The sequence below is a fragment of the Rhinolophus ferrumequinum genome, chromosome 3 (genome assembly GCF_004115265.2).
Source record: "Rhinolophus ferrumequinum isolate MPI-CBG mRhiFer1 chromosome 3, mRhiFer1_v1.p, whole genome shotgun sequence".
Lineage (NCBI taxonomy): Eukaryota > Metazoa > Chordata > Mammalia > Chiroptera > Rhinolophidae > Rhinolophus > Rhinolophus ferrumequinum.
In genome coordinates, this window is record NC_046286.1 from 27,848,969 (window position 1) to 27,861,047 (window position 12,079).

A 12,079-nucleotide genomic window follows, 5' to 3' on the forward strand; every position below is an offset into this window, starting at 1 on the left:
ATAAAAGCACACAATGGTATCATTATTTGACCATATAATAGATCTAGCTAAAGGTTTAAAAATTAGTTGTGCTACTTTGGAATGTGAATTATTTTGAGCCAAAGCAAATCGAGCCCATGGGTCTCAAGAGAAACTTCTACCTCTCACTGAAACAATTTAAGTCTGGGACCTTATCCATAATAAGAGTTATCACCAGAAATAACTTGTTATTGACCTATGAATAATGAAAGGCAAACTTCGCATTACTGAACATCCTGCGAACTACTCTCCTCCCCTCTGAAGCCTCAGAGCATCTTACCCCGTTCTGTAGTTCAGGATGTCCTAAAAGTGTATTTCAATTTACCTTTCTGTCTCAGAACATCTCATGTATGTGGGGACTCTGACTCTCTCCTGTGTGTGGGGTTCCCATATGTACACATATAATCAAATTTGGTTATTCTCTTTTGTTAATCTGTTTAATCTGTCTCATGCAGATTTAATTATTAGACCAACTGAAAGAAGCTAGAAGAATAGAGAAAAATTTCTTTTTCCCCCACACCAGCATAAATTAGAATTTTTAACGAAAAACAATTAAACACCATATTTAACAAAATTGTCCTCAAATAAATTATAAGGAATAAGGACTCAAGAGATTTATGCTGAGGAGACATTGAAAGGTATTTGTCAATATTCATTCAACTAATACTGTGTCCACCTAATTGTGTTGGAGAAATGCAGGGGTTGGTGGAGAAATGTCACGGAATGAATATAGGAGAAAAGAAGAGAAGGCATTTGAAAAGCTAAGGGGGTTGATGCTGGTGAAGTTGATGTTCAAAAATGGTAGAAGCTGATGTCTAGTAAGAATCTCATTTTGTTTGTTTCTCTCTTACTTAAAGAATCTCAAATGTTTTAGCTGTTAAGCATGTGCTATATTCTCCTGGTAGCAATCATCACAGTCGGTATATCACAACTGGATAGTATTGCAAAAATAAATTTTTATGTTTGGTTCAGGTTAAAAATAAGAGACCAGCCTGATGTGATTATCTTTTCTTGCTTCCCCTCAACAAGACTTCACTTTTTCTTTACTACAAATGAAAACAAAGTATAAACACAAAGATTTAGAAAATGGAGAGGACATAACAGTAGATGAAAATGTTCAAAAATTTTTGAGAGACAGAAAGCAGATGGAAGATTGCTAGAGTTTATGATATTTCAGTCTAAAGTTCCGATGGAGGAGATACTAGTCCTGAGGCAGTTTGTGCCACAGAACTCCTAAAAGGGACAGGATACAGACCGTAAGTAAGGAGCAGGACTGAAACCATGGGGACTGGTGGAAGTTTATGCTGAGGGCAAGTGAACATTCAGGTCTCTTTCTCCAGCTTGTGCAGCCGACTGTTCCCATTCTTCCTCATCAGAATGACCAGATATCTATCCTTGTAGCCGACCATGGTATTGACAGTGGCTCTGATTCTCAGCCTCAGTACTCCAAGTTCTCCCAAGCTCTGGTAATACCTCTCCTTCCTTCTTAGACCTCATCAGCCATCATTAGCATCTTTTTGGCTCCCTTACCCCTTCCCAAACACCTATAAATAGTCTCTCAATTAAAGACTTTCAGTTAAACTTTTTGAGGTTAAACATATCTGTCTCCTGCTGGAACCCTGACTGATAGATACATCAGGAAACAGAAGAAACTTTAAAAAACCTGCAATTAAATAATATCCTCAGGGAGAAAAAAAAAGGTTATTTTTGTCATAAGACAACAACAGTATTAAGGGAAACAGCAGAGCATTATGAAAAATAAGAAAAAGATCTTAAAGTATGAAAATACAAAGTAATGAAAATATCCAAAATATTAAGACAAAAGATAAACAGATGGAAAATCAGTGAAAGAATGTAAGAAATTAAGAGACTATACCGAAGTACCGTGACACGAAGGGTCAACGAACTATCAAAGTGAGTGATAAGAAAACAAACAAAACCAAAACAAAAAACAAAACAAAACAAACAAAAAAATAAAATAAAAGCATCATTTGATGTTTCAGAAGGCTAGTGATAAAGGGAGGATCCTAATGCTTCCCCAAAATGAAGGTATGTTATTAAAAAGAAAAATAATCAGAGCCCTAAAATGAAAAATAAGAAAGAGGTATTGTAATGGAAAAAATATAGGTAGCTACGATTTTAAAAATCAATATATGTAAGTGCAGAAATACAAAGCACAAAAATTACCTCAGAATTTATGACAAAATATAGAAATGGAAAATGGAGAAAATATGAGCTTAAGAGACCCAGTACTTAAGTACCCTGCCAGAGAGTGAACAGCTCATGCAGTGCTCTATATATTGAAGAACAAATGAAAAATCACTATGTACAACTTTGCAAGATTAAAACTAGAGATAAGACTCTAAAAGAGCAGAATAAAAACATATCACATATAAAGAAATAAATACATGAGGGTAATATATTTTCAACAGCAAAACAGGATGATAGAAATCAGTGAGTAATGCCTTCAGAATTTTGAGGAAAAATCATTCATATTTTGTGTATAAAATTCTAAGTGTAAAATTAAGCCTGAGGGTAGAACAAAGATACATACAGATGCGACAAAATTGTTACTTTCCCTGCATCCTTTGATTCAAAAAAGATAATATATAAGATGTTACAGCAAAATGGAATAAAACAAGAAAGAGGAAATGAGACATCCAGAAATAATTTGACCAAACAAGGGAGAAGTCCAAAGAGAAGTCTCATCATTAAGTGTTTATGGTAGAAGTGATGAAGTGCTTAAAAAAGGGGGAGAAAAGGATAGGCATATTGGAAACTATTCAAATTAAAAACGGAAATTATTTACCAAGGGGAAGATGGTGAGGGTGTAAAAAAGAGGAAAAGTAATTAGTGTAATATTTGCCTCTGCAAAATTCAGTATGTAGCATTCACAACAATGTTTTTATTTGCTGCTGCTTTTCAAAAATCTGACTTATTATTTTATTTTATTTTTTGGTGGGGAGCTGCAGGCTGGACAAGCAGGATTGAAGTGAGACAGGTACATTCTCGGGCATGATAATTAGAAGTCACTGATAATTTTGGAAAGAAATACATAAACAGGTAAAATGCCCTTATTGTTTAGAAGTCCAAAGGCAGGAATATAGAAAAAACTTCTAAAGATTTTTAAATAATTACCTCTCAAAATAAAGTAGCATTGGAAGAGGGGATGAGCACTATTCTCTTCCTACTGAATTTTCTAACTAAATTTTGGATTGATTTGATGTAAAAGAATCAAATGCAAGAATGCAATACATGCAATAATAGGGTGGATACCAAAATAAGAATAGGGTCTACAAGACAAGAAATCCTGCATTAGTGAAAAAAGGATTCTGAAGGTTGATGGCCAGTAGCTACACGGTGGTGGCATCTATGCTATTTAATGGCAGCCCTTGGTGGTGGCTGGAGTACACTCAAGATGCATAATGTGTTTGTCAATAAAATTATAGGTAAATTTCTTTCAAAGAAGAAACTAGGCTTTATTTCAAAGAAGATGCTAGGCCTAATACAGAAATTTCCATAAGGTCACATTGCTTCCCTGTATTTTCAATTCAGCTTTTCATGATTCTACTAAAAATAATAAGCTCCTTATTCAAAATGCCTCTCTATAACTTCTTACAGTTATGGCACCACTGGCTATGTTTATTAAGACTAAACATCAACATAGTTTACTTTTTCTCTTGCTTAATACAGAATTACCCTTGGCAAGAACATCGGGCATGTTCTGCATATGTCACACTGCTTTCGATGTTTTATGTATGAGTCTGAGGCCAGTTCTGAGAATACAATGTCTGTCCACATGCATTAAAGGAAAATGTTCCAGTTCACCGGGAGGAGTTCTTATGTTCCATTATTTCAAGCTGCAAAGTATAGGATTTTCTTATTGGTCTGTTTCTAAAGTATGTTTATCCATTAATGAAAATTGCTAGTGATTTTGCAGTTTTCTTCAAATCATAAGGCATAGACCTAGATGTTTTTAATTGTACTTCAGTATTTCATAAGGAAATGCCCTCAAGTAAGCCTGAGGCAAAGAGTAAACTGTTGACAGTTCCTTTGGAAAAACTTCATTTGATTGCAGTAGTACTTTATTTCTCCTAAATATTAAAATGAAGCAAGCTAAAGTTTCTAGGATTTATAGAAACTAGCACAGATCATTTTTTTCTTTCGTTTTCAACATGTTTGTCAAAAATTGAGCTTAATGCTTAAAAGGCTACTTCCAGCAAAGCTGCAAATGTGCTAATCCAAAAGAAGTTGATCTTCCCTTGGAAAGGATCCTAGAAAACTGAATTAGAGGCAGATTTTTTGGCCACCTTCACACATGAGTTTCTTCAGAGTAGTGGGAAAAATCAATGGTTTCTTTAAATAAAACACTCCAGGGACAGAAGAAATCAGAGCCTGGCTCAGTTCCTAGAATTTGTGTTTTTACTTGTATGATCATTCCTTCAGCAAGTACTTTCAAAGTGAAATCCTTTTTTTCTACATTTATAATCAAAAGGAATAAGGACGTAACTCAGATATAAAATTCTGATGCATAAAGTATCCTCATCTGGGTGCTATCAAATCTTCATTCTCTGGACTCTGATCTATGACAACCAAACTCATGTGAAATTAACAAGAGCAGCAGTTAACCACTCGACTTTTAAGCTTATGAAAATTATTTCATTATTTTAGTGCATATGGATGCATTTCTGCATGAATTCTTTATGAGCTATATTAAATTGATTCATTTATTCACACATCTATCGCTTCATTCATTCGTTCAGCAAAGCTTCATATAGTATTTAATATGCATCAACTACCATAGAGAAGTGATAAAGAATGTGAGGTCTACTTTATTTCCATCTGTTTATGTTGAACTGTTTTGACACACTAATGGTATGTTTAATAATGTTTTTTAAATCCTGTCCAGGTGCCTGGGTATATTTCCCAAATCTTATCCAGGCTCAAGTGGCTGCTACAAAGTAAAAGACAATGGTAGGTAAGAGAAAATACTAATGCTGACGATAACATTATCATCATCATTATCATCACAAGAACTAACATTTATTAAGTAATTATTAATGGTTATACGTGTTTTAGCTTTTTCAATGCTCAATACACCCAGGAAAAGCTTAGAAGTTATGGAATTTACCCCAGATTTCACCCACAGTGATGATGATAACAGAACTCTGACTGCCCAACTCAAGAACTCATGCTTTTCAAGACCACATTGTATGTGGTCATAATAATAATGACATAGTACTGACTAAACAGTCTTGCTACTTCATTTTCCTGGACATAGTAGAGTCACAAATTGAACTTGATCCATTACTACGAAAAACTGTATATGTACTTAATATTTTAAAGTGGTCAATAATAAACACAATTGCCAACATTTGTTGAGGCCATTTTGCATGCAAGGCACATGCAATACGTTTTATAACACGCACAATGCCCTCTGCAGTGGGTACTAGAATTTCTTACATTTGAAAAATGAGAGAGGGGAGGGTATAAGTGGTATGGTAACAAATACAAGGTGTGAAAATCAGTGGCAGTGTTAGTTAGGATTTGCTTCTAAGTTGTTTCCAGAAATATGCTTTAATCGGTATAGCATTATACTTCTTCTCTAATGCCATGAAAAGTGAAACTATCCATGCCTTCTCAAACGGGCTGTTAAGATAATTTTTGTTGTTGTTGAATTAAATTGCATTGACTAATGAGGTTTTCACATAATTAAAATATAGTCGAGTTCATTAAAAGTTTCATTTTTGAGGATTTAGTTGTATCTTAACTATTATTTGAGGAAGATAAAAAGAATTCTAGCTTTCATCTCTAGCAAAAAATGCATATTCTTACTTATAACTATTTGGCTATTGATACTATTCCAATTAATGCATCATATACAGTGTTTTTCAAAATGTTTTCCTGTGATTATGTGCATCCAGAATGGTGACGTAGGACCAGTTCCAGAGGAGACAGGGAAACCACAGGATCAGCATAGCAATCCCCTACCCAATCCTTCCCACTGCTAACAATCCAGGTCTCAACCAGAGGAGCCTGAGCTCACAACATCTCATGCTATCGATACCCACAGAAGGCCTTATCTATAAAAAAGATTTCTACTGCTGTAGAATAGATATTCTGGTTCTTCATAATTGAGTACACAGCAAAATTGAGTGATATTAAGGTGTGTTCCTTAAGAAGCCTCATGGTGATGTTTTGAAAATCATAACCTTTTTGTTTTCTAATAACCACCCCCATGCTATCTCTGTTTTATAGGGCAAAAAGCACAAGTGAGTTTCTTTTTGCCTTAGTCTAAAAAAGCCCTAGATTCCACCCTGGGTGTGAGCTAATGAGCAAAACCAAGTAAAACAGGATTACCTTACATTAGGCCTGTTGATCTAATGACATCAGTGCACATGATCACCTACACCGCCAGTTCCTTGGCACTATGATAAAATCACAGGGACAGAGGAAGAAACCTCATCGACTGGAATTGATTTCTTGCTCTCTTTCAGAATGGAGAATAAAAATGGAAATGAAGTCATAGACAATAAAATGATACATCTTGCATATATGTTATTGGCTGAGATTTCTATATGCTACAGAGTTGGGGGGCAGGGCGGGTCCTGTATCATGGAAAAGGAAAAAAAGTTGCACCAAATTCACATCCCCCATCGTACTCTCCCATCTCTGTGCCCAAGTTAGATTCATTTTGTGGTTTGATTATGCAGGCCCTGAGAAAGGTGAGGGATGCAGTGGTGTTAAGAATGATCCATGGGCTCTGGTTCAATTCAATGGTCACAAGCATTACTGTTTCAGAAATGATTGGAGAAACAGTATGGGGGGTCCCAGAGTGTCACCTGATCGGGAAAAATGCAAGATCAATCAGAACAGCCCAGTCTGTGACTACAATTTGACCCTTTTTTACTGTTCCCATCAAGGGGGGTGGTCGGTGGTAGATGAGGGTAAAAGGGATCAAATATATGATGATGGAAGGAGAACTGACTCTCGGTGGTGAACACACAATGTGAATATATAGATGATGTATTACAGAATTGTACACCTGAAAACTATGTAACTTTACTAACCACTATCACCTCAATGAACTTTAATTAAAAAAAAAATCATCTTACCTAGTTCTTCACAAGCCCTCTTCTCTCTAGGCTATTATATTATATCATTAGTGGCTATGGTTGAGGGGAAGGACAATGGGGATACCATTGTTTATCATCAATTTAATTATTTTTAAAGACTCAAGAAGAAATATGTAGGTGTTATTTTGCCTTAACTATGGAAATTAAAAAAAAAATAAGATCATTATTCTAGTCAGGTCATGCTGACAAGTAAAACTTTGCTTAACGAGGCCTTTAACGATAATCTACTTTATAAATCCTAAACAGAATCAATGTGCTATTGACTCTTCAAAAAAAATTAAAAATACATGGGCTGATAGTTTGCTCTCTTCTACAAAACTAAAGTTAAGAAAAAATAATAATTAAGAACAAAATTTTTTTGTAACAGTAATTTTGGACATTGCAGATAAGTTTTGAAATAATTCAGGAAGTGTGTGTATGTGTGTGTGTGTGTGTGTGTGTGTGTGTGTAGGTAAGTGGTTTTCAACGTGATTTTACCTTCCCTGCTCCTCAGGAACATTTGACAACATCTGGAAACTTTTCTGGTCCCCACAATTGGGGGGGGGATAGAGGCCAGGGATGCTGCTGAATGTCTTACGATGCATACGACAGCACCTAACAACAAAGAATTACAGCGCCGAAAATCCGAAGAGTGCTGAGACTGAAAAATTCAGGTGTAGATTAGAGACCGAGTTTTTCCAATAAAGAGATTAAATTGGGTGCCCAATGAAAGAAAGACTTCGTGTTATCTGAAACCAACTTGTTTTGGGAACAGGCACTCAAATTGCTTCAGTCAGTTAGATAAATATAGAGTGGGGCATTTGTGCAGTTTGAAGGGGTTTGGATAAGCCAAGGGCCTCTCCCTCTCAGAGGGTGGATAAACATCTACTCTGTGTTTGGCAGTAAGAAATAAGGGCACTGGTGGGGGGATCCTAGCGCTGTGCTTCATCTGCTGAGCAAGCAACTGCTTTACACTTTATGACCTCAGGGTACTTGATCAACTGGAGCCCTTGGGAAGCCCAGGGAAGGAAATACTGCACTTTCTGCTGTAAAGGCTCAGTTGATTGATTGAGTGCAAAATATTTTCTTAGTGGTGTCCTTGATTCCTGCTTTGCTTTTTGTTTTTAAAAATCTTTTGTCTCAGAAGCTAATCCACACATGATGATTATCATCACATTAGTGCAGTGAAACCTTATTAATAAATTTGTTCTTAATTGTTGTTACAATGAAGGAGCAAGAGGTTAATTATTATGAACATATTGACTATGTTCACCTTGTGTTACTACTTGGTTTAATATTCCCGTCACCTCACAAGTGGATCTGAGAGTACCCATCACTTTCATGTGTAGAGTAGATTTTTCCTCTGGAACAGTAAAGTGCATAATAAACAGTTCATTTTATATTTGGATAGACTAGATCACATTTTATAATTGTCTTTTAAAAAAGTAATACTCTGCTACTAGAACTATGGGCATATAAAGTGCTTTCTTTTCTTTCATTCTTTTTTCCTAAATAATTTGTTTCTGACCATGTAAAATGCCTATTTTGAAAATATTTTATTCATTCATTCATTTAATCAATCAATCATTCAATACACATTTATTAATTCTTCTGCAAAGCAATTTATTAAGTCCTGAGAATATAAAAATTAATAAGCAAAGTTCCCACTGTCAAAGTGCTGAGCTTTTAATTTTAGAATATTTTCTCTACGTGATTAATCATTATTGATATGAAAGCTGATTGAAAAGGAAGCTGATCCAATTGTATAACCACTTTCATTTCAAGTAGGTGGTCATATACTATACATACCAATTTGTAGTCATCAAATCCAGAACATTAAGCAACTTCATTCCCTAGTTGTAAAATCAATGTCCATTCCAAATTCAGAGAGCTGTAAGTTCACTATCTATATCTATATCTATATTTATCTATCTATCTATCTATCACAATATTACTAATTAGTCTTAAGTACTGACAGAATGCAGGAGGTAGTATTTCCATACATAACGGAATTTTCTTGCCTCTTGGGATGATATGATAATCCCAACAGAGGAACTGACTGTCTTTAATAGACATGCTAAGAAACCAAATTCTCTAGAGCCACTAGTAAGATCACTAATGACATGCTTTGTATAGTTCTGAACAGGATGTGTTACGTAAGTTACTTCCAAATATACTTAACATGAACAAAATCACTTTTGATTATCTAAGTGCTACAGTTTTATGGAAGAAAATGTGTGTTTTAGTACTTTGCCTTCCATGCTGCATTCCTTTTAAATCTATCCTAAAATTTTTCAACCATTTGAATAAAATTAAGTTTCTATTTTAGTGAGAGTGTTTTTCAATAATTTACACACACTTCAACTGTAAAATATTACAAGATAAAATTTGACTCAAAGTTAAGACAAGTTAATGACTTCATCTATTTAAAATAACCGCAGTAATAATAACTCAGCTAAATCAACTCTATTTCCATATTGTTGCCACTATTACCGAAGTCAAATATGCACATAGATAGAACACCCAGTAAACGTCATAGGCATCTGTTAAAAAGTTTGAAATGGGATATATTTTAGAACATTTAGCAAAAATAGGACTCATTTAAAATATTGATGATATTATTATTGATATTTTATTAAATGCATTTAATGTATCAGATTGTTATCAAGATTAGTGTAGACATTCAAACAATGTCATGTAACTCTAGAGAAAAAAATTGGGACTGAGTCTAGATGGTTGGAAAGCCTAGAGACCCTACCCAACTATGACTTCTGATTTCTATGGCAACTCCAAACTACTTCTGTTTTATTTTACTCTAAACCCTGTTTCTTCCTAAGATAATAGACATGGCTCACCACAGTACCCTTTTTGGCTCTAAAAAGATTTTCAGTTTGCGTGATACAGGTGATATACACAAAAGCTATGTTCGTTGTGGGACCATGGAAACCAGATTAGATTGAATTGAAGAGTAAATAGCAGGTAGCAGAATTGAAATCCCCAATTGCAGCAAAATTTTTAAGATGTTTGACTCTGAAGAAGAGCAGAAAAGTAATACAAGATCTGGAAAAGTGTTATTTTGCAGTGGGAGTGTCCTAAAACCTGCTTTTATTTTGGGGGAATGATCCAGCAGTGAGAGAAAGATAGATAATGCAAGAAAGAAAAAGTGAGAGAGAGAAGGGTACAAATGAGGGAGTTGGCTTGGACAGAAGTAAGTCATGTCCTCCAAGCAGCAAGATGGATACCCTATTTCTTTTAAGCCCTTTACCTTCTAATTTAGGGCATCCTTTCATGAACTTTCCCTGCTTCCCCTATAAGCAACTTATCATGTCATGGCTATACAAAATTAACAAATGAAATCTCCAGCGAAGCTTAACTCTTGCAGCTTTCTACGATTTAGTTATTTGTTTTTGACAATCAGAGAACCACAATCCCTAATTTGTTCAATTATGTAAAAGAGCCATTTTACACAATATAATTGTACTGTTTCAAACATCATACTGTTTCAAACATCATTTACTAAGTAAATTCTTGCAAAATTTTAATCTTTTTACAAAAAAGTACTTTTTTTACCTTAAATTTGGGCAAATTAATTAGCATTGTGTTTCTTCACAGAATGATGATAACTAGACATTAATGATTTGTTCCCAGAGAAATAAACACCATGGACAGAATTATCAAAGAATTAACATTTCAACGGTTCCTAGAATTTTTCTGCTACTGAATCTATGGATGTAGTATCAATGTATTCATTTCTAATGATGTGTGGTGATCAGTAAGGCTTTAACAATTAAAACCACCTACAAGGTCATACAGAAAGTAAGCCAAAGCAGCAGATACCTGACAATTTTAGAGAATGTTGACTTGGGGAGAGATTGCTGTGTACAACCAAAATGACATACGTGTCACATCATGCCATATGGGCCATAGTAAATGAACTGTGAAGACCCTTTTGAAAGTTTGCCACACTTCGCAGTTAGCATGCTTTGAAACTTAGCTTCACTATTGTTATATTGCTTTAACTTGAAGCATGCTATGTTTAATATATTCTGGTTAGAAAAAAAAAAAAACATACTAGAAAAATATATTTGGCTATCTTTTTTGAAAAAGTTTGATGTCAACAGAAAACTGTTCCATAGTTTAAAACTGATAATATGTAACTAAAAAAGGAAATATAGACTTGGCTTTTGAATTCGTCCCAATGAACATACAATGAGAATCCATGTTAAAGCAATGCATTAGTTATGCTTTGAAATTCCTTTCCACAAAATCACTTTACATTAATAGAAAAAATGATACTAAATGAGATAAGTGATTTTCAATTTTGAAAAGGAATCCAAAAATGTTTGTGAGAGGAGTTAAATTGTGTTAATTTTCAGAAATAACAATGATGATTATTTTAAATATTTCTTAAAAGTGAATTCACTCTTACCACAGAACTGATTCCCAACATTTGACTTTACTGACATTTATTGATTTGGTAAGTTAATTATACTGTGGTGGTCTACTTAAAAAAAGTAAGAAATGTTATAAAGATTTAAATTCAGAGTGTCATGTATCTAGCATTTCAAAATGCACCCAACTGAATCTTAGTATTTCATGTTCATGAGAATTAATATTTATCATTCAACAATTGTCTTCAACATTGCAAGTTTCTCTTACTAAAATAAAACTAACCTTTGTTTACTTTTACATATACTTAAATATTCAAAAGAAAAATTTTGCAAAATTGTGACTGCTATAACTTTTTTTTATCTATTTTAACATGACCTTTCTTTAGTCTCTGTTTTCTTGTATGTTAATATTAAAATTATGAACTATCTACTTTCGGTTTGATTTCAGTATGCTTACATTAGCATAGAAAACATAGTGCACCTCTTGGAAAAGTTAAGAGGAAAATGAGACAAATCAGAAAGACAGGCTGTGACTCAAGATGTATATTAAACAGT